General features: G+C 38.5%; 1 pseudogene across 1 annotated transcript; it reads right to left on the reverse strand.

Annotated features, from left to right (window-relative positions):
* Positions 1–965: 965 nt before the first annotated feature.
* Positions 966–21,437, reverse strand: LOC111346911 (TNF receptor-associated factor 5-like; annotated as a pseudogene). The gene is made up of 9 exons (XR_015988669.1): positions 21,224–21,437; positions 19,337–19,396; positions 18,722–18,823; positions 18,234–18,398; positions 18,136–18,148; positions 12,255–12,264; positions 12,108–12,168; positions 11,717–11,794; positions 966–3,759 (listed from the first exon to the last, which is right to left on the reverse strand). The product of XR_015988669.1 is annotated as a TNF receptor-associated factor 5-like (transcript).
* Positions 21,438–23,027: the final 1,590 nt, after the last annotated feature.

Consider the following 23,027-nt stretch of genomic DNA (forward strand, 5'->3'; position numbering starts at 1 on the left):
TCGTGTTATGGCGGAATTACCCAGGATTCTTTTCGGGCATGAACAAGGCAACGGTTGTGTTCGCAACACTAGCTTTCATCAAATGGGCTGGCAGATAAAGTGAGAAGGAATTTTCTTGCCAAACTCCAAGATCTGGCCCTGAGGTGTGATTTAAACGCAAACTTTTGATTTTTTTAGCAAGTTTAGATTGACATGATTTTGGTGTTGCTCTTGGAGCAAAATGCTGGACTTTGGGATTTGCTGCCATACGAACGGTTCACTGCAATGAAAATCAGGAATCATTGTGGGCGTTTTAGGCTGCAATAGGTGTCACATCAACTAGCCGGCACAATTTATACACTTACATAATGTTGTGTCTTGAGTTCAACAAGAAAAAAGTATCAAAAGTAGTAACGGTATTATCTGGACATATGTGTTCACTTAGTATGCAAAGGGTTAAAAAATTCGGGGAGCAAACTGAACTGTCATATCGTTATTTCTCTTGAACGAGATATAGTCACGACAACCATTTCTTTACCGTATGAAAACTCGGTGAGGTGAAATATAGCTCGAACGATATATCACTGGAACGATATATCGCTTTGACTCATCTCTGACTTAAAGATAAATTGCTGGAGCGATATTTCACTGAAGCGATATATCGTGATGATGTTCCGCCCTCCTGCGATGTATCATGATCATCGAGCGATGTATCGCCGGAGCGATGTGTCGGAAGTTCAGAAGTACCGGTAACACAGGTTGTCGAATCGACGAGCTTAGCACGGTGTACTGGCCTTGTAAAGACTTTCTTTGCAGAAGTTTTGTTATATCTCATGAATATTCATGTAGGTGTGCGCATGCTCAGTTTGGCGAATCTTTGCCATGTGCTCTGCTCGTTCGACATGTTGGATTCAATCGTTGAGTCCTACAGTCTTGCTTACACACTTCCTTCCAATAACGCGAACTCCCATATACAACAAAATTCGAGCGTTAATCCTTTGTCAGAGCGACTGATTTATTCGTTCTAAGAGACAATTTACTTCCTCAACTCAGTTAATAAAACCAAATAATCTTGTACTACCCCCACCGACGCAGCACTACAGTTTTTCTAAAAACTTATCGCCTTTATTCAGGAGTTACAACAAGTCTCCCCCGCATTTTAAGGAAGTCACACAACGCTTATTCGCACATCGGGACGGGAGGGAGTCAGCGTGATGTGACATCCCATACGGAACGACGGCGAAGGAGACCAAGTTGAAATTGTAAACATTTCGTCGATATAACAATAATAATAATAATAATAATAATAATAATAATAATAATAATAATGATAATTCATATAGCGCAGACCTCTATATGAATGAATTTAGTCGCACTTCACAATATCGTAAGTTAAAATTATGGCAAAAGTAACTAAGATATATGAACCTATTGGAACCTACGAGTCTATGCACTCAAAGAGAACAATAGCCTAGCTAAGTGAATAAGAAAGATGAGTAAAAATAAAAATCTATTTGAAAGCTAGATTAAAAAAATGAGTTTTGATAGCAGTCTTGAAAGTGTCCAATGTCTTTATGTTACGAACTGTCGAAGGTAATGCATTCCAAAGATGAGGTGCAGCTGATTGGAAGGCATTTATTTTGGAGGTTATTTGGAGGTTATGATATCTTCTCTTTATTAAGTAGATATTGAGTTTGTTAAGCTTCATGTCGTTTATTTTCATCAGTCCAGGTCCTGGTTGAATGATGAAGTTCACCATTAAATTTGACAGCCTTGTAAGATGTATAAGACCTGCAGATTGTCTACTTTATTTTTGCTTTAGAATTCTAAGTTTCATAATTAAGTGAGTACGTTTTATTAATGTTACGAGTAACGGTTCTTCGGGTAACTCAACACCACCTCTCACAACGCGTGACGCTTTCATGAAATAATATTTCGATTTTCCTCGAGAAGTGAGAGTGGGACACCCGGGTAAAGTCACACAACTTGCGCGGTTACCTTTGACCGCTGTTTAAACAGAGACGGTACAGTGACTGGATCCCAAATAAGATCGCAACACGTGCGAAATGCATGGCATTTAGGCTGTAACGTATATAAATCAAAGAACGAGAGCAACGTGATTTTATCTGAAGTGCTACATCAGTGCATAATCATCAAGTACCTTAAATAAAAACTATCAAAACAGTGTGTGCTCTTTGCAATCTTCAATAAGGTTTTTGTCTGTTGAAACAAAAGCAATTTGTATCGAGTGCTGAAAGTAACCGGGGATTGCATTTACTTTAGTATGCTCTGATTGGTCCAGAAAACGCGCGCCACCTCCTCCACCCTATCAGTATACTCAGTGAAAACTGTCATCAATAATGGCCCTACTTCCAATAATACAAGTATATCTACCGGTAACTTAAGACCAACGTAATTGCAAAAAGCCGCAGATGAAAAGCACAAAGCTAGGAACCAAAAATTAACTAAAAAATTTCCTGTAATATTAACTTAGCAGTTCTTGCCAGGGATAAAAAAAGGTTTGACGTCCAAGAACTAACCCATGACAAGGGTTTAGCGAATTGGAATAAAGATGACCTGCGCTAAGTAGCCTGATAGTGTGGCACACTGTAAGTAAAGTTGTGGTGATAACTATAACAACGGAACTACCTTGGTTAGGATGTAGATAGCGTTCCGTTAACAGCACATGCGGAAGACGATTGTTAAATAAAACGGCCACCGCCAATCCAGGATTAAAAGTTAACTGACCTTGGGTCAGACTGCTGTTGTGCGAAGAGTATCAGTTTGGAAGTTTTACTAAACTAAGGTTCCAACGGTGGGCCGACCTCAACTTGAATGAAGAGTGTCATTCACAACGTAGCGCCTAGATTCGAGTTTTGTTTGAGATATAAATGAAGGTACCCCATGTGCACTGGAGTTATATTGGGTTTTAGGCCTTGCATAGCTGTTTGGATCATTGTCTGGTATGATCTCTTCGAAAACATTTTCCCTTTTATCCGTATCTTCCTGTTGATCAATGAGAGTAAACTTCACTTTCCTCTTGAAAGGCCAGGGTAATATGGCGTCATATTGGCCTCCCATTACACAAATGTACACGGATAGGTACTTCCCCTTTGCTGCTTGAGAGCCATTAGGAAGTATTCTCACATTCAGCTTATATCCATACTTCTCTGTGTAGAATGGAGCACTCTCCACCGATGTCTTCTCACCGGCCTTGGCTTCTCTCACAAGTTTACTGAACTCGTCAATCTTCCAAATAGATAAAGGCTGATAGTTTCGAAAGAAACTGTTTGGGGCTGCGTCGGTGGGAGCAACGAAATAATTTCGATATATCAACAAAATTGAAATGGTAAATTGGCCACCGTAACGATTACAAAAGCTGACGTTTCGAGCGTTAGCCCTTCGTCGGAGCGAATAAACATAGCCCTTCGTTGGAGCAAATAAACATAGAAGGAAAATCACTAGATTCACTTTTCACCATTACCATTTTCTCTTCAACTCTCTTTGTAGTGTCTCGAGTTCCCTCTTTAAATCATCTGTTGTCTTCGTTGTGTTAACCAATTGAATTTTTGTTTTACTTAATTCAGTTGCTGTTTCCTGCAATTTATATCGAGTCTCCTCCAACTTCAGTGCTGTGTCTGCAAATTTAGATTCTGTCTGATCCAATTTCGACTGAGTATGACCTAAATTTTCTTTTGCCTCGTTTAACTTAACAACAGTTAATTCAAGATGGATTCTTACAGCAGATTGGAGGTGAGATTCCACTGCTTGACGCTTAACCTGTAAAAAAAAGTTAGAATCTTTCGATTAATCAATGGAAATTTCTCTATATCCTAAGGTGAAAACATGTCATAATGCTATACAAGTCAGATTTGCATTGGCCAGCAAGAATTCAGTTACACATTTCCTTGACATATAAACAGTTCCTTTAAGTTACAAATACAGCTTTTCGTTGTCAAGAAACATTGTTCGTATTTGTTCAGTCACATAGCATTCAAGGTATCAACTGGTCAATTAACAGTCGCTATTTGCAAACTAATTAGACAGGTTTTTCTTTTTTGGAGTAAATAGCTAAAGTCGAGGAACAGCTTTGCAATTTGCAGTTAATAAGAAACGCTATTTCGTCTTCCTGTTGACTCAAGGTGGCGTATTCCGCACCTTGCTCGCTTACCAAATTTAGCGGCTGTTTTGAGTATGATTAGTTGCCGATTAAACAGTGAAATGCTTTCTCCTAACTCAAAGTTTGCAAGGTGTAAAGATCACACCTGTAGAGATATTTCTGCTGGAACCTCTTAGATGTTCATGCATACGCAGACGATGACTAGTTATAGATAATAATAATAATACTAATAATAATAATAATAATAATAATAATAGTAAGGTTTTTATGAGCGCATTTAAGAATGTGATTGCGCTTACATAGCATAATAAAAATAAAATATCATGATACTAACTGTCAGTAGTACCTAAACTAACAAAAATAAAGTAAATGGGATAAAAACCTATGTAGTGTTTCACTATACTAAAAATAAAATTTCCGGAATACGAATGTTTTAAGGGCAGATTTAAAAGACGAAAGAGAAGCTGCAGATTTAAGAGAATCAGGAAGAGTATTCCATAGTGTAGGTGCACAGAAGGAGAACGCACGTTCACCGTATATCACAGAATTCATAGTGGGGACAGTAAGAAGTGAATTGGAAGATGAACGTAGAGTACGTGATGGATAATTTTCTTGTAGTAGGGACAACAAATAGACCGGAGAAAGTCCATGAAGAATCTTAAAAGTAAGAAGAATAACTTTAAACATTATACGTGATTCAACTGGCAGCCAGTGTAGTTTTTGAAGAGCAGGTTTGATGTGATCATATTGTTTAGATCCGGTAACAAGACGTGCTGCGGTATTTTGAACTCTCTGAAGTTTGTCGAGTTCCCGTCTCGGTAAACCATAGAGGATACTGTTACAGTAGACCAGTCGTGATATTACGAGAGCATTGACTAATAGTTTAAGGTTTTCAGTAGTGAGGTACTTACGAATGCGCCCTATGGATCTGATGGCATTAGTTGGTTTCCTGCATGTCGCATTAATGTGGTATGTCAGTGTTAGATTTTTATCGAAAATAACACCAAGATCAACGACTTTCTCAGTTAGTTCAATGACGGTACTGTCAAAAAAGAGCTTCTCAATGTTAGGTGTCTTGGGAAATCGAGAGGTGAATAAATAACTTCCGTATTTTCAGCATTACTTCTTAGCATATTTTGGGTATTCCATCGCATTACTCCTCAATGCAGCCGTTTGGAGGGCACTCATAGATGGGGCCCGATTCGCAGGATCGATAGTAATAAATAATTTAGTGTCATCGGCGTAAAACAAAGAGTCGAGATTGTGGCGAGCAATGACATCTTGCAGAGGGGCAATATGCAGGGCGAAAAGTAGGGGTCCAAGTATGGAACCTTGTGGGACACCATAACGAAGAGCGCGAGGAGTGGACACTTGATCTCTAATAATTATTGATTTACGACGGTTTACAAGGTATGACCTAAACCAGTTCAACGTCAGTTGTGAGAAACCAAAGTAAGATTCGAGTCTTTCCACCAGGATCACATGGTCAATGGTGTCAAAAGCCGCCGATAAATCAAGAAGGACTAATACAACATCTCGAAGGCGGTCATTCGTTCTCAGAATGTCATTCGTCAGACGGAGCAAAGTTGAGTGGCTGATGACAAATTACACACTCTTCTTCAACCTTCGAAACAAACTCACCATCATAACCTGAGGGTAGCTGAATTCCTGAGGTTTTCGCCGTTTTAGATGAGAGCCTCATGTCGAAAAGCAGTAAAGAGAAAACGACAACGCCTTCAGATGTAAAACCTCCGCAATTAACTTCCAGGAAAAGTCGGGATAGACTATCAATAGCCTGTGAGAAGAGGGGTAGGGTAAGAGTTTGTTTTTGGATTTAAACTGGAATCTGTTTTATGTTCACCGTAATTACATGTATCACGAAATAGATCGGATGATAAACTGTGGATGTTTTCGACTTTAACCTCGCATAAGTCACTTCTACGCACCTTTTTTTTATCTTTAGCCTCCTCCCTCTCCCCTCCCCACTAATATGTTTTGATGTTAGCATGCCGCGTGGAACTCTTGGAGTGATGCAGTTGATAAAGCAGCTCTCCTCACAAAACAATTCCTGTAAGTTTCCTTCATCCTTTTAAAATTATTTATTTTCTTTCAATACGTTTTCCTCGCATGCGGTTGATTATAAGCTGGCGCACCTTCAATGATGTTCCTCAAGGCATTCTTTACAAACAAAATCCTCGGACTACAGCTTTGCACTTACTGCGCAACCGCAATGGACACAGAAGTTATTCTGCCGAAGATCTCTGGCGATGAAAACATTCTTACCATAAATGGTTGGGGAAATCTCAGTATTATAATTAGCAAAGCACTAAATTATTAGCTTCGCTCAATAATAAAGAGAAAAGAAAAACACACTTCATCTCTCGTTATTTTGTTTTAGAATGAAAATGATAAATCAAATATAAAATATAGTCGTGTGATGATGTTAATTGGGGCGTTGAGCTGATTGCAAAGAAACAGTGATGAAAAATGATTTCTTAAGCGGCATTTGTTACAAATCATAACCGCCTCCCGGTTAGCTCAATTGGTAGAGCGCCGGACTGTTGTGCGGGAGGTCGTGAGTTCAAATCCGGCCGGACCAACACTCAGGGTCTTTAAATATCTGAGAAGAAAGTACTGCCTTTGTAATAATATCTGCAAATGGTTAGACTTTTTAGTCTTCTCGGATAGGGAAGATGAATGGAGGTCCCGTCTCACAAGCCCTTCTATGTGAAAAAATTTGTGGGACGTTAAAGAACCCATACACTGTTCGAAAAGAGTAGGGCACGTAGTGTCTCCTGTGTTGTGGTCTATCTTTGTGTAGTGTCTATCAAAATTGATGGGGGGGGGGGGGGAATACGCCTTTGAATATTGTATAGAAAGGGTGCAATATAAATAAGGAATTCATTCATTCATTCAAAACATGAAGACATTTTCTAGAGTGTTGGAGTTCATTACTATACGAATGATGACATAAAATATTTCATTTTGTGCTGTGAATGAAACATTTTCTTTGTGAACAGTTGCTTTTGTTAACTGACGTTTCCCATAGCAATTTGTTGGCCGGATCAATTATGATCTATTAAAAAAAGAACATAGTTCGCATCGTCTGATTGGTCAATTCAGTTTCCAAGCGAATCAAGTGGGTCAGGTTATAGAGCCCCTATGTAACTGGTTACGTCATGAAACAAAAGAAATCAATTTATCCGGGCTCTATAACGTGATGAAGCCACTTGGGATGTTGGAAGAACACTATTTCTATTTCCTTTTAAGGAATCTGCTAATGCTTATCAGGTTCATAAAAAGAGAGCTAAAAATCAAACAGTGCTTCATAGAATGAACAACGCCACAGCTGAATTAATACAAGGACTAACAGTTAAGGAAAAATGGAAATGGTGCGTAAAAATCACAAGCTAGTGACAGCAGATTAAACTATTAGAGTATCTACGAAGACAAGCAATTGATCCTAGTCTGTTCTGTGATTGTGCGATATGTTCGTCCTGGAGGAAGCACTGAATTGGGCTTCGAATTTCATCTTGATTTATATACTTTTCGAAGAAACATTAAAAGATAGAGGGATTCTGCTTTTCATTTAGGTGCAATCAGGTTTTCAGTCCTATTTTCGGAGCAGAAAGACACTGTTATCCTTTAGTAATACAGTGTTTACCACATTTAATTTTCCCGCGGGATACCGTATTTCAAATATCTTTTAATCAGACCATATCTGTTTAGCGTTTTGACAAAACAACGTATTTAATGCCATCTTCAACACTCCCTCTTCATTGAAAAAAAAACCCTTTTCTCCAGTGGTCCTAAAAAACTGCTCTTTGAGCTCTAACTTATAGTCAAGGCTTCACTGGCTAGCGAAATAAAGTGGTAACTCATCGCTTGATGATTTTAGGATGAAAATACAGTAGCTGATCGTAACATACCAGCTGGCACGTAATCATTCTAGCTGAACTGAGCTTTGGGGAAAAAATACATTTACCTATCAGACGGCGTGTGGTTTAAGTCGCCATACTCTCGTTTAACTAAAGGCGAAATTTTGCAAAATTTCGGAAGGTAATCTCAACTTTAACATCTATTTCATTTAATTTTTTGACAATGCAATTTGTAAGAGGCAGAGAAGTATTATCTTTATTGTTTATGTATTTCGACGCGAGCGCCTTAAAAAAAGTTTGCCAACAATGTGGAGCCGCAGTTAGTTGACCAAAACTAAGAATAGCTCTTGGCTCTATATTTTCTTTCTTTCTTCCTCTTTTCGTCCTGTATCCTTAGGCCTGAGTAAACGAACTTAGATTTAGAAAGCACTATGTTGCCAGAAAGTTCTAATTTAGGCGAACTTTAAGACAGATGAAAAAATCCTGCAGCCTGTTTATAAGGAACAAACATGGACAAGAATTACTATTTGGAGATCCTCACTGCTTTGGAAAAAAGTAACCCATTTTGTGATATCACTCCTCTTCATTCACACGTTACTTTCGGGGGACAAATATAGTAGCTGTTTCAGGTAATCAATATCTTTCCTTTATTTGTTTGCAGTATTTTTCCCTGTTACGTGTAGGAATGACCAAGAGATGTCCGCTTACAAAGCATACATAAAAATAGACTCCCGAGTACGATATAAGGCACGCAACAAAAATGCAACAACAAGCAGTTACCCATTTCAACGATTATTTAGTTAGTTTTACAATGCTTAATTTACTTAGGTTACAGATTAAGTTAAGCAGTTCATAAAGCAGGCTTACAATCCTTCATGCCGTAGAAGTATCGTCGTCTTGATCAGCTTCGAACCCCAACTTCCACCGCAGGACTGAAGACCACAACGCTTGGCTTTCTTGATTCATTGCATTCTTTCCGTGTACATAAACTCTTCCAGAGGACTTCTTAGTGAACCCTATATTCTTTATCTTCTTCCTCTCTCGGCTATCGTCTTTTTCTTCTCTTTCTTCTCTCCAAATATCGTAAGGTCAAAAGGTCATAGCCTCGTCACATCATAGCTTCCACAAGTTCAGTCAGCCGGCCACGAGGGTAAGCCCTCGAGCAAATCTCTCTTGTACTTCTCACAAGCCAGCTTTCATACATTTACTTTAGGTATCTAGAATGTTCTATTACTATTTCTAGCGTATTAAAAGTTGTACTATTTTTGGAAACTGCTGAGTCACATAAAAGATGTTTCTGGAATCACAGGCTAAAGATGATTCTAGAAAAGTCTTGGATTGCGAGACAGATTCAGTGAAAATAATTCGATCCTCGTAACATCCCCCAGTAACTTACCTGAGAGTGTAATGGTTGTCAAACATCGATCTTTCCAAGAAGGGTCTCACAAAATTTTAGTCCAACTAATAGGTCGCGCAGTTTCGAATTTTGACCAGCTCTTTAGGAATTGCGAATAATATAGTGTTTCTACGTCATTCTTATTTTGACACGATACAACGGATACCGCCGAGGCCACTCCTGATAACTCGGAAGGAATAGACTCGAAGATAAATTAAAAAAAAAGAAAACTTATTGTTGATAATCAGTTTATAAATGTTCGAGGCTTGAGAAGCGGAGTTGAAGTCGACTGACTCAGCAACGTTTGAAAAATTTCCCTGAACTCCTTCCTTCTAGCGGAGCCGGTTAATTTCGCTTTCTGTTCACCCAACGTTTTTTGCAAAAGTTCTTTCGCCCATAACTTATCCATCATAAGGCAGAGGGGGTTTCAGTATGGGAATGTGAATTAATTCATTTGTGTCCTTGGTGTTACCTTCGGGTAAATCACTGACAGGGCGCTACTTCCATCGAACAGCATTGAGCACTGAGAACAGAAATGAGAACTTCATGCAAAAAATCGAACGCTGTCGGCAGTGTAGAAAAGATCCACGAATGAGAAACATTGCCACTGAAATAAATCACTTCCTGGATAAACCTTTTTGGACATGAGCGTATGCGACTGCCAGCACTTAATACAATGATCAGCGGATTCAGAAAAAGTTTAAAGGAAGCGAAGGAAGAACGAAAGGAGGGAGCAAATGTTCCATCCATACCTGTATCTCTTTGGCATATAAAGCTCTGCTTTCATGTCCAAATTGAGCACTGTGGAATGAGTCATTGCCGCTACCATTACGCATAGCTCACTAGGCTTTCCTAGTTTGAGCACTCTGGCATGGCTTAGACGATACCTCAAATGTGGGATCGTTTGGGGTGACCATATCGGTTCTCCCCCATCTTAGCATCAGCACTGCACTGATGAGGCCCAGAAGGCCAAAAGAGTACTGTCTGCAGTACGTTATATATTTGTTTACAGTTATATATAATTGTTTACAAAGCTCCATGATTGTAGAGCACTCTCCGATTCAAGGATAAGGTTTTTTACGTTTTTAAATCTGTATATAGATATACATATATAATTATACTTCAAGATCTAGGCTACTTTAACTTTTACTGCAACTCTGAGTTTTCAAGCAATCGTCAGGCAACTGCCAGAAATAACGGTTAAAATCCACCGAAATTTAAAAGACAGAACAATGTGTACATGCGCGCGCAATATACTACACGCGCAATCGTAACGTTACGTTCTTTAACAGGAATTTCCTGACATGTCTGCAACGTGATGTCAACTAATTTCTCTTGTTTAAGCTCGCCATTTGCGGTTTACAAATGATAAAATATTACCCCAAAAACACAAATTGCATCTCTTAGCTATATTGGAATAAGAACTAGCTTGTTTCATTTTGCGCCACTTAATATTAAACTTAGTGTTCTTGTCCTTAAGACTCCATATATATTTACTAAGTTCAGTATGCACGTACAGGGGGATGTTGCCTTCCTTAGTGAAAGGGTAATACTTCCCACTTGAGAGGTCAAGCGTGACGTCCAGAAAATTGGTTTTGGTGATGTTAGCCTCGACTGTGATTTTTAATTTATTGTCGCGGAAGACTTTGCAAAAACCTTTCTTGATATTCTCTATTTCCTGCGGTGTTCCATTGAGGGCAGCCAAACCATCATCTCGGTATAAACCAATATTTTGACCATACTTCTCAGTAAGAATTGATGAGAGAAAGCATCCAACCAGCTCACACGTTTCCGCTAGACCTATCGAGCACTTTTTAGTAGATGATGATCTCATTCCGCTATTTTGGTTATATATATATATATATAAATGTGAGGGTCGAGCCTGTATACTCTCCGAGTAAAAATTGTAAAGATTCGCGGTTGAAAACTTGTTACCGGAGTTATCAAAAGGGGCTAAGATGGGAGTTAGAAATTGTATCCGAATATGCTAAAATGAGGTAGGGGGGTCTGAAAGGCCAGCGGCATTTAACCAGTAAGAATTGACCCAAAACCATCCCTCAACCCCTGGAGAATGAAGTCGTAAATAGGATAACCTTTAAACGACAAAATGTCCACACTATTAACCGTCAACAGGAGCACATCAACCTTAAAAATTCAACATCTTTTACCGTTAAATGTCGAAGAAACTAGCCAATACAAGCCGTCAAGTTTCTCTGACATTTCTTACTGTAGACTAGATGGTCGTTGGCGTCTGATCCATTTTCATAGCATTTCACATCAACTGGTCAACCTTTTAGTGATTCGAGCCCATTCTGTTAAGAACTGATCGTATGATAAACTAACCTTTGTTTAGCAACCCATCTGAACATAAGAACAGCACACTATGGTGAGTAAACATTCCTCTTTGATATGACTCGGGATCTACATGTAAGAATAAAATCAACAACTAAATTTGAAAGAAAGAAAAGAAGCAATCAATCCATAGTTTAAAAAAGAAAGGTGCGAAACGTAGTATTCGTTTTTAAACAGCTATACATTTCACATGGATTCTTTGGGTTGCGCCACAGATGTCTTTATTTACATCATTGCCTCAAGAGAGAAAAGATGAATAAAATATGTAAGCCAATAAAATTTTGAAGCAAGAAAGCGCCCAGTTTACTCGAAGCAGATACTTTTCACTCTCGCTTGACAGTTTTTCATTCTCTTAACTCTGGAAATAAAACGGAATTCATACCATTTCCCTGGAAATTGTAAGACCACAACTGTTTGGACAAGTTACTGGGAGCTTGAGACACCTTTGAATGTGAGAACAGTTTATTATAAGTTAATTTATTCTATTTTCACTGCATTAACTAAATTCCATAAGAAAACAATTAACTACCTACTAAGAACTAAAAGACCAAAAAACAAACAACAAAAAACAAAAACAAAAACAAAAACAAAACAAAAACAAAAACAAAAAACAAAAACAAAAACAAAAACAAAAAACAAAAACAAAAACAAAAACAAAAAACAAAAACAAAAACCAAAAACCAAACCAAAACCAAACACAACCACAAACACAACCACAACCGCAACCGCAACCGCAACCGCAACCGCAACCAAAACCAAAACCAAAACCAAAACCAAAAACAAAAACAAAACCAAAACCAAAACCAAAACCAAAACCAAAAACAAAACCAAAAACAAAAACAAAAACAAAACCAAAAACAAAAACAAAAACAAAAATTTGCAGTGGGGAAGGACTAGAAGGGAACATACGAACCATTCGAGCTAGTCCACCAAAGTTTCTAACATTTTTCGCAGTGGCAAGTCCTTTTGTAATTAAAGCACTGGAAATTTTACTCATCATGATGCTATTGATACTGTGAATGTATGTCTGTATGTATTTACGATATTAAGACACGCTTGCCCAGTTCAGCTTAAAAGTGTTCTAAATGGGGGCCTGTATAAACAGTAACAAGGCCGCACCACAATACCGGAAGTTAAGTTCCCTACTCTTTGCGAGAAGTACGTGGATTCTTCAACGTTCCCTGCAAACCAATACAGAGAGGTGCAGGCGACAGGGCCTACGGTACATTGTCCTTATCCGAGAAGACTAGAATGTCTAACCATTTGCGGATGTCATGGTAAAGGCAGCACATGTTCCGCAGTTATTTTAAAACCCTGAGTGTTGGTAAGGTCTGGGGCTTGAGTCTTCGACCTCCCGCTCGGCAGTCCGGCGCGATCATTGGGCAGAATGCCTACTGTTCTCACAACATTTACTTGCAGTGGTGAAAATGTTATAGATCTGTGGTGTAAGTCGCGAAGCGTAAACAGGGAGGCTCTCATTGGTCAAAGATCACGCGCGCTTTCCTCCGAGGGGAATACTTCCTTAGTTCATTAGGGAGCTTAAGCACCAGGCGTTTATGATTCATGGAGGCGAACCGGAAGTGAGCTTTCGAATATTTTTCCTTCTGGGCATGTCAAAAGGTCGTCGTGATTTGTCACGACGGCCACCAAGGTGCTTGTGGTCTCCGTGCTGATTTTTCACGACCGCGAATGGTCTAGATTGTACGTAGCAAAAAAGCACAACGTTTTCAACACCAAAAAGAGCTTCTGAAAATGGATTCGCACGAGGAAGGGAAAGAGAAGTCTTTGCCGTACATTTTCATTTGTTTTTGTGTTCAAATTCATTCGGGAGCTTGTCTGCCGAAAGTTGTCTTGCCACACTTAAGAGGCCGTGACTGTAAATATCGCGAATTGCTGGCCAGGCTAAAAAAATCGAAAATTCTGATAATTTGCCTGGAAAACCCCTTTAGGGAGATATATTAAAAAAAAAAAATATTTCAAAGTTTGAAAAATAAAATGTGTCCGAGGAAATGTGGAAAAACGAAAATTCGGGTTTTTACCTAATTAATTATGCAAAAAATTCAGTAAAATTGAGCAACTTTAGCGTGCTAGTACTAAAGGAGGATGTTTTGTAAGAAATCGGGGGTGTTTTTAATTCAAAGTATAATTAATGTGACTTTTATATGTGCCCTTTTAAGGAGCTTTGGTTTAATTTTAAAATTCACATGATTTTTTAACTAAGTGCTGTCAAACGCTTGTTGCAAAAAGCGAAAAATCGACCAGCTTCAAACCTTCATAACATGTCTTGGTTTGTGTGGCATCATGTCAAACTACATGCTGGCACAAAGTTTGGTCCTTATACTAAAATAAAATGTAATAAAAAATTTGGGTAATTAAGAAACGTGCCGGCAAAACATAAAGCTTTGCGACACACTGTGGCCAGAAGTCACGAATTTGCATGATTCAAATCACGGTAGAAATCGTACCGCCTAACGGTTCTGGTGTAGGAAGGGCTCTTTGACGGCTTCACGGCTTCAACATAAAATGTACAAGAATAATGACCAGTATTTAATAGCATTTAATTCTTTTTCAAGCCCCCCCCCCCGCAAAAATTACGGGGGTGGGGAACATATCCCAGGACACCCTATCTAGCAGTCTTTCTGAACCAAGAAAGCCGTATTAAGAAACAGACAAAAGGAGGCTCTCCTCGGAGGGGAGGCCCCGGGACCCTCATTGATAAGTTGGTGTTAATAAGCTCACACTACGCGGGAACTAAAATAGCTCCTCCGATCTAAAATATGCTCCATGGCCCCCATTTTATATCAACGTTCATATAAAACTCAATTTTTTTATGCAGCCTTTTGCCATTTGCCTTTTGAATTGCACTGCATGAGCAGCATCTAACAAGGTCTTCGAGCAGAGCGATGTAAGATGTCTTTTTTCTCTGATCAACCCCAGGTTACATTTGAATTTAACTGCTCAAAAATAGACTCCTTAGCATTTGACAAATTAAATGAACTCTTCTTCCATAGCAACCAGATCTTCCTCAGTTACAGCTTGTGCGTAGAGGGCTGTCTGCTGTTTCACTTTTGGTGCCATTCTGGAAAAAATGAATCTACTTGTTGAGTCGCCAAAAACTCGGAGTGAACAAGCTTCCCTTTTGATCCCTTTGCTCTTCTCATTTCTGTTGCAACCATTTCCGCGTCGACCTTTTTGCCACTTTCTTGTTTGATGGTAAATCTAACGGTCAGATATTCTCGTTGCTTTTCGTTAAACCGGTAAGCTTTCTTAACTTGCTTGAAAGAGAAGCCTTCAGCGCTACAAGGACAGGTTTCAGGAGGTAGAGGAATAGTTGCCACGGAACTTGAACCTTCTTCGAGCCTTGCGGCATATTTAACCTTCGCTTTATCAAGAAGTGTCTCCCTTTCAACCGTCTTTGTGCATGTTCCGAACGCGAGATGCTTTTCCAGAGAAGAATGCCTATGGAAACTACGCGTGCCGCCCTCTTTTGGACATGGAAACACTTGAACATCGCTTTTCGCTTCACGGCCAGTAGGCTTCACTTAGTAGGCTCTTTAAGTTTTCTCCTTAGGGCGATCTCTTTAAATTCGCCGAGGGAATATTTCGGTAATGGCGTTCTGTGGAAAATAATAACATGAAAGATGATTAACGACAAAATCAAACACACCTAAAAATTGTCGAGAGCGAGATTTGGTGCGTTTCCCACAGCGAAAATAGCGTTAGGTGCAGCTTGTGCACTGCTACCTAAAAGTTTCTTTTTCCAGTATAGCGTTCGAGGTAAAAAAAAACTTGAAATAAACTTTTATAACAAAAACTGGCGCCACGTTTGATGTTTTCAAGTGATCTTGATTTCTAGCTTTCCCTCGCTGAATTTTTCAGTCTCAAAACTAAAGAGAGATCATGCTACATTATAGCTAGAAACTGGAAAGAGAATATAACGTAAGGTTTACCATTTGTTCCTTCCAAAGAGATGCATTTGCCGGGGCCTCTATCAAATGTCTGCCACACCCTCATTTCACCAGGATAAAATCTGAAGTTGTTCAGTAAAACTGATGTCATTAATCTTCTTTTGCGTGGGGAAACAGTTTCGCGTTCCCCGAGACTGTCTAACACTAGTCACTACACGAATCCCAGAACTTGCACCACAACCCACCCCCCCCCCCCCAAGAAGAGGAGCAAAGCTACAGAATGACATCCTTTTCTTTTCATGCTCTGTGAAAAACCTCGCACGTGTTTACCTTTAAGAAAAAGACCGTGATTGCATCATAGAGAATTATCGCCCAGACTGCAACACGGTATAATTGTTACCATGACATAAGTCCTTTTTATCAGGTTTTATGACAGAAATGTGGCCCTTTTTCCGAAAAAGATAATAGTAAATAGCATAAAAATAGTTGGGCTGTTATCTTAGGTGAAAAACTACACAGCAGAAGCTTGCGATGTTGCGTGACTTTGTTTACTCGCACAACATTTTTCAAGATATGCAAGATATTTCAAAAGAAGTATTATCGCAGTTGCAGAAACGTAGCTATTCAACTAAGAATAATGTCGATAATAAACACCCAGTCAACAAAAATGGTGAAATATACAGCGGCCCTTATCTATAGTTAGGTGTAGGTAGTGCTGTTGAAATAGCGAGTCAACAATAACAAAGTCTTCTGCAATTCAAATTAACAGAAAATTTCGTATCTACACATCAATTTACCGCCCTCTTCAGCAATGTCTATGGATTTTTTATTGTATAATTTCATATCATTTTCACATCAAATAATTGTTTTAACCATCTTTGACTATCTTGTTTACTTCGTAGCTCTCAAGTACGATTTCTAGAACTGATTTGTATCATGCAAATTCATGACCTTGGCCACATTGCGTCGTAAACTCTTGTATTTTGCCGGCACTTTTCTGAATTACCCAAACTTTTTATTTCATATTATTTTAGTATAAGGACCAAACTTTGTGCTAGCATGCATCTTGACATGATTTCTCACATACCAAGACGCGTTTTGAAGGCTTGAAGTTGCTCGAATTTTCACTCTTGCAACAAGTGTTTGAGAGTACTTTGTTAAAAAATCTTGTAAAATTAAACTTAAGATCCTAAAAGTGCCATAAATAAAAATCAAATGAATTATATTTTCAAGTAAAAACATCCCAGATTTCTTACGAAACATCCTCCTTCATTACTAGCACGCTAAAGTTGCTCAATATTACTGTATTTTTTGCATAATTAATTAAGTAAAAACCCGAATTTTCGTTTTCCCCATTTTCTCGGAAACATTTGATTTTTCAGACTTTGAAATATTTTTTTTCAAATATATCTCCCTAAAAGGGTTTTCCAGGAAAATTATCAGAATCTTCCATTTTTCAGCTTGGCCAGCGATTCTCGATATTTACAGTCATGGGCTCTTAAATTCGACGCGACCTGTTTACTTGAATACTTGCCTTTCTAGCTTTCTGCACACTCGTCTTTTATTTACAAAGTCTTATTAAATAAAAATGTAACTGACAATTTCAGTTTTTTGTTAGAAAACGCATTCATATAAACTTTTACCGATAGTTTTCTTGGCAACCTCTGTACATGTGTCTTGTTTACTTTGTTAAGTGTATGATTAACAATATAGAAACTAAAGTATACGTACATTCTGGCTAGGAGATTTCATCTGAGTCAAATCGCTAGTACAAGCCATAGCTGAATTCGAGGTTTCTTGACGTGTTTTCTTCGAGCAACAGAAGTAGTTCTTCGTCACTGATGACGTTCATGTCATGGCTTAATAAAAGCATTTCCCCAGCTTCTTTAAATGAACACATTTTCGTTGTTTAAGTGCGAACGCACAACATAAAGCAATTTTTGTTTCTTTGTTTACATCACGGGCTTGCAATTTTTATTTTCGCGCGCTTTCTACGCTCGTGTCCGTCGTGAAAAAAAAAAAAAGTCTGCTTAAAGTGAAAAATTCGCGCCAAGAACGCCAATCTCGATCAATCCCCTCTCGGCAATAAGCCCTCTGTCGCGAAGAAAAGTCCTGCTGCTTGAGCTCCCTATTAACTTGTCAAGGCGGAGCTATGAAACAAAGGCCTCGTAACTTATTGTTTCATGCATTCTTTCTGATATCACACTTGAAGTGCACGTATTTCAAGCTGGTTATTTCAGGCGTCGTATTTTTAAAAGGCAATTGTTAACCGAGTGGGAATGTTTCTCAAAGAAGTTTCCGATCCATCACGAATCACACCCTTATACGCCGATACCCCTATTAATAAGAAATCTTCAGCGTTTATTAAAGGTAATTAAATGAAGTGTTAAATCATATTGCCAGTTTTGTTTTTGTTTTGTTTTTGTTCTGTGTGTGTGTGTGTGCCTCATTTTAATCGAAAAAATAATTATTCTTTACTACCGACGTTGATCATTTTTTTACCAGATGTTAACAACTACAAACAAAGAATGGTAATAAGAATGCTAAGAACAGAAAGTAAAGAAATCAAATTCCACAATTCACTTTAATCATGTCTTTACCTGCATTTGACACTCTGGGTGTGGCTCACTACAGTAATTGCATTTGAGAATTCTCCACTGACATGTGGCAGTCACGTGTTGCTCGTGTTGTTGTCGTTGTACCTCCTCGAGACAGTTCTCGTTTGTACAGGGTATGACTTTGAACACGCAAGTATTCAAGTGAGTCTGTTAGAGATTAGAGAAAGTCATGTTTAATAGTTTTTTAAAAGGAGATTGAAGGAAACGTTTGTCACTTTCTTTCTCGATATTTGTGATATGGGTCAAACACTGAAGGTGGGCATAACGATTTGACGTCGTCAACTTTGTACTCTTCTTGTATCAGGTTTCAGCATGCATTTATGGCACGAAGCACAAATGCCCCCAAAGTATGGTTGCTTAGCTAACACTGAGCCAGGCTTTTGAATGGTGATAAAGATCAGTGAAGTCAATTAGGTCCATCGAGTCAATGAGGTGAAGTAAAAAAAAAACCATCTCTCTCGACTACAAACCTCTTTATTTCTTAGTTCCCCAATCCACTCGCATCCATCACTTGGACATATGATGGCAAACGAAAGAATCTTCCTTTCCATTGCTTTGTCTGGAAAAATATCCTAGAATTAACAAAGCAGCGTCAGTCATTAAATTAAACCTAGGTGGAGTTTCTACCCTGTGAAAATACACCTCAGCACTTCATAATCGTATGCCCAGCGGATTATTGTTATGATTTCAGCTTAGTATAAATTAGAATTCCTATCATTCATATCGGACAATACTCTTTTTCAACATGACTTTGTAGCTATAAGCTAGTTTATCACTATTGCCTGTCCAGAACCTTCCTATCTGCTGCTTTACTTTCTGACTTACTTTTTACTTTGATCACTGTTTGCACAGCAACAAAATCAAAAGCAGAAAAAAGTATTGAAAAACAAAAAACTGAAAGGAAAAACCAACAATAACACCAACAACAACAAACTAAAACAAGTACACAATGCAGCATTATAGACTTGGCAGGCATCGAGCTTCACCCGTCATTCGAATTTGCATTAAGATTTCCACAGTGAACTCAGACGATTAAATGTTTTCATTATTGACCTCTGATACAGTAAGCAATTAACTTTGATGACCTGCTTTCTGACCAGAGTTCCTCTGTCCTCCGGGCAAGTGAAGGGTTTTTCATCAGCATCCTGCCCATGAAAATGTTGAGAAATACAGTTCATAAATGAGTCAGACACGTGTTGCGACGTTTGAATTTTCAACTGATGAAATGATGTCAATTGAAATCAGTACCTGAGCAAAAAGGGTAATTTTAATTAATAGGGTTATTGCCTTTTACAGCAAATCTTTTTTTACTAACTTTCACTGGTGCACAGTTATGACTATGGGACAAATTTTATCTGATTCCCCGCTGATGACCCTTCTCTATAGTGGCAGTTGGAAAATAACAATAAACCGTTCGATTGTTTACATTTGATGTTCCTGGAAGCTGATTCACACTTGGTTGTTTAATAGAAAGTGAATCTATCGATAAGAATTGCCAAGTTAATTGCGACAAGGTTTATCTTTCGGAAATTGTTGGAACTCACTAAATATATTTTTTGTTTAGTGTTTCTCAGGCAAAAACGACCTCTTTTCAAAATATACTTAAGAAAATTTTGTTGAAATGTTATCATGTTATTGAACGATTTGCAATGTGAAATTTTCACGGTTTCTTTTACTAGATGTGAGCTTTAATGTTTGCTTCTTTGTTTACCTCGTCACTTTCAGCACAATCTCATAAGTGATTTAAAACTATACCTTCGTTGTTCTTCTAAAAAATTTAGTCTCCTGTATAAGTAAGGTATATTCTCTCCGGCTGTTACTCGGCCTTCATCGTTTTCACGCGCTCGCATTTTTAAAAAGGAAAAAGAACCGCCTCGGTACTCTTTCTAATTTGCATAATCCATAACCTGCTTGTGGGAGTTACCGCTGCATAATGCCCTGCTCTGATGTCGCTCTTAGCCAATCAGAGCGCGCGTTACACCGGCCGCAAGCCAAAGCCATATAATAAAATGGTGTAATAATAGATAATGTTTATATAGTTACAACAATGTCTGAAAACGTTAATATTCTTATACTGCCTTTCTACCTCCGTCTATTTGTCTTTTATTTCTGTTTCATTTGTACGTTATACTCTCAAGTCCAAGACAAACCTAATCGGATGACCACGCACGAGGTCTCCGGGTCACATTTGGCGTTCAAATTACAAAAAGAACAGACAGACATATTCAACTCTTCGGATGATTGCTATCACTTTGGAAATCAAGGGAATAACTAGGGAATAATTTTGATTATGGAATACTAATTTTATACAATTAAATCACGCATCGAAAGAAATATAAACTACAGGCACATACGGAGTAACCTTAAGCCTTTTTAGTTCGGTCATATCCGCCATGCAAGAATATAATTATTTTTACGGTCAAGGTGTAAGGTCTGTTGCATGTAAAAAACCAGATTATCTGTCAGAATAAAGACATCATTCCACAAACTGTGTCTCTCGAATATTCTCCCTGTCCAGATAAGGAATAATAAATAAGAATGGGCTAATAGTGAGGGGTTTAAGTTATATGGTCAATATCCGAGATTGAGCGGAGCTATGTCGAAGCAGTCAGTATGCTGTGAATGTGCCGGTCTGTTTCTTCATGCGATTGACTACATCTAGTGCTGAATTGAGCCAGCCTAATTTAAAAGAACTTTTAATATTATTAACATTATGTTGTCGATAATGGACTTGTAAAGACATGTATTGATCGGCTGGAGAATTACACCGTTAAACGAAAATGAGAAAGCGATTGATCGCAAAACGCTGTTCGTTCAATTTCTCTTCGGATCTAAAGGAATTGCCGATAAAAGTCACACCAGCTCTATGATTCAGAAAAGTCAGGAGTAAATAATTTAATAAATACCATCGAAATCTACGTAAAACCATATGAATTTGCTAATTATAATAACATTTCGTGTTGCTAACAAACCGCACCTTCTAAAATTCTCCTCGAGAGGCATTCTTTGCAGAATCGGTGTCCACATCTGGTGAGAACAGGGTCCTTAAGTGGAAGATGACAAATTGAACACTCCAAATCTCTTTCAACTTCACTTACAAACTCGTCCACATAACCCAAAGGCAAAATAGATTTTGAAGCTGCCGCCATTTCAAAGGAGCGACTGAAAGTAAAAGCGTCGGGGGTCAGTTTTATTCGCAAGAAGATTTTGACCTATGAAGAAATGTGACAGGGTCACACAAGTTGTCACTCTTTGCGTTGTCTGAAATTATAGTGTTGTGTTACTTAAAATGGAGCTCTCGATCGTGCCTAAATACGGGAGTCATTATGATATGGCTCATGTTTTAGTTTACGAGCCGTAGATTTTGTCAAAAGCAATCGAGTTATAAATTATTGAGTAAATAGATAAGATTCCACTACATTGATTGTCTTTCTAGATTTCGTTAGTCTGAGTTTCGAAGCAAGGAGTCGTGGTCTATGCTGAGAATCGAGCAATTTTCGAGAGTGGATCAGTGACATCAGTCCGTTAGTCTAACGAAGCCCTCCTCCCTTTCCTTCTTCTTAGTGCAGGCAGTAGTGGGATGGAATCTCAGCCAAAACGCGACAAAACGACTTGAAATCGCTACCAGAGAGCAAAAATAGCCCAAACATGGCTCTAGCGGGTAATGTGACGTAAAATCGCGAACACGAAAGTCTGCATTTCACACATTTTAACTTGTTTGGGAAGGTTGTCGTCGATATTGTCCGAATATGCCGACTAGGTGTGTTGTATGAGCAATGTATGAAGCGCGATACCCTCTTGCAAATTTCGTACGTTGCTACATCCTCCTACAACACACTTAGTCGGCATATTTTCGGACAATAGCGACTATAACCTTCCCAAACAAGTGAAAATGTGTGAAATGCAGACTTTCGTGTTCTCGATTTGACGTCACATTACCCTCTAGAGCCATTCCCCTTTAGACTCGGTCGTAGGGCAAGAGGGCGGCTGATTTATCGTATTTTCACTGGGCACAGAAAATTGAAGCTTTGAGCAAATAAAAGAATTTTTGCACAGAAATACTCCAAAAAATACGCTTATTTAGTTAAGCGAAAAAAAATTTTTGGGTTTAGTTGCACTTTAAAAAATGCTAGCGTTCCCCATTAAATACTACCACATTAATCAAGTGCCTCTTAGGCCAATGGAAATAAATGAGCTGCTGAAATAAATGGAAAGGATAAATTAAAGTTACGCTAGTGATGTTTCGAGCGTTGAAATTTAAAGAAAAGAAGTATATTTTGTGTCCGTGAAATGTGTTTGTATGCTTTCCTTTCCTTTTCCTGAAGTGATGGAGACTGAAACTGAACAAGTCAGGGTAGACGAGTACGAGGAAAAAAGAATCTAGAGAACCTAAACTTTGAAGTCTGTGCGACCCTTTGTTTAGTCTGTGAAACTACGTGTAAAACCACTATGTACGACTTAATCGAGCTGCTGGATAGAAAGGGGAGAGACCTACAGCCGTCACCATCAGGCATATCTCGATCAGGATTGTGTTCTTGATTTCCAATCATTGACCATAAGGCGCTGTGAACAATACTTAAGAGCGTGTCCATGAGAAAAGCGGGCAGATCGGGACAGGAGCGATAAACCTCAAATCACCGATTTGGCTCAAACTTGGCACAAATGCTAAGTATCATGAGTTAACAAATGTATGAAAATAATAGGAAATTAAGTAAAGACGACTTTTTCTGGTTTTGACAAAGTCCAAAAATAAGGGTACTTTAAGGCCCAATATCT

The sequence above is a fragment of the Stylophora pistillata genome, chromosome 6 (assembly GCF_964205215.1).
Source record: "Stylophora pistillata chromosome 6, jaStyPist1.2, whole genome shotgun sequence".
Taxonomy (NCBI): Eukaryota; Metazoa; Cnidaria; class Anthozoa; order Scleractinia; family Pocilloporidae; genus Stylophora; species Stylophora pistillata.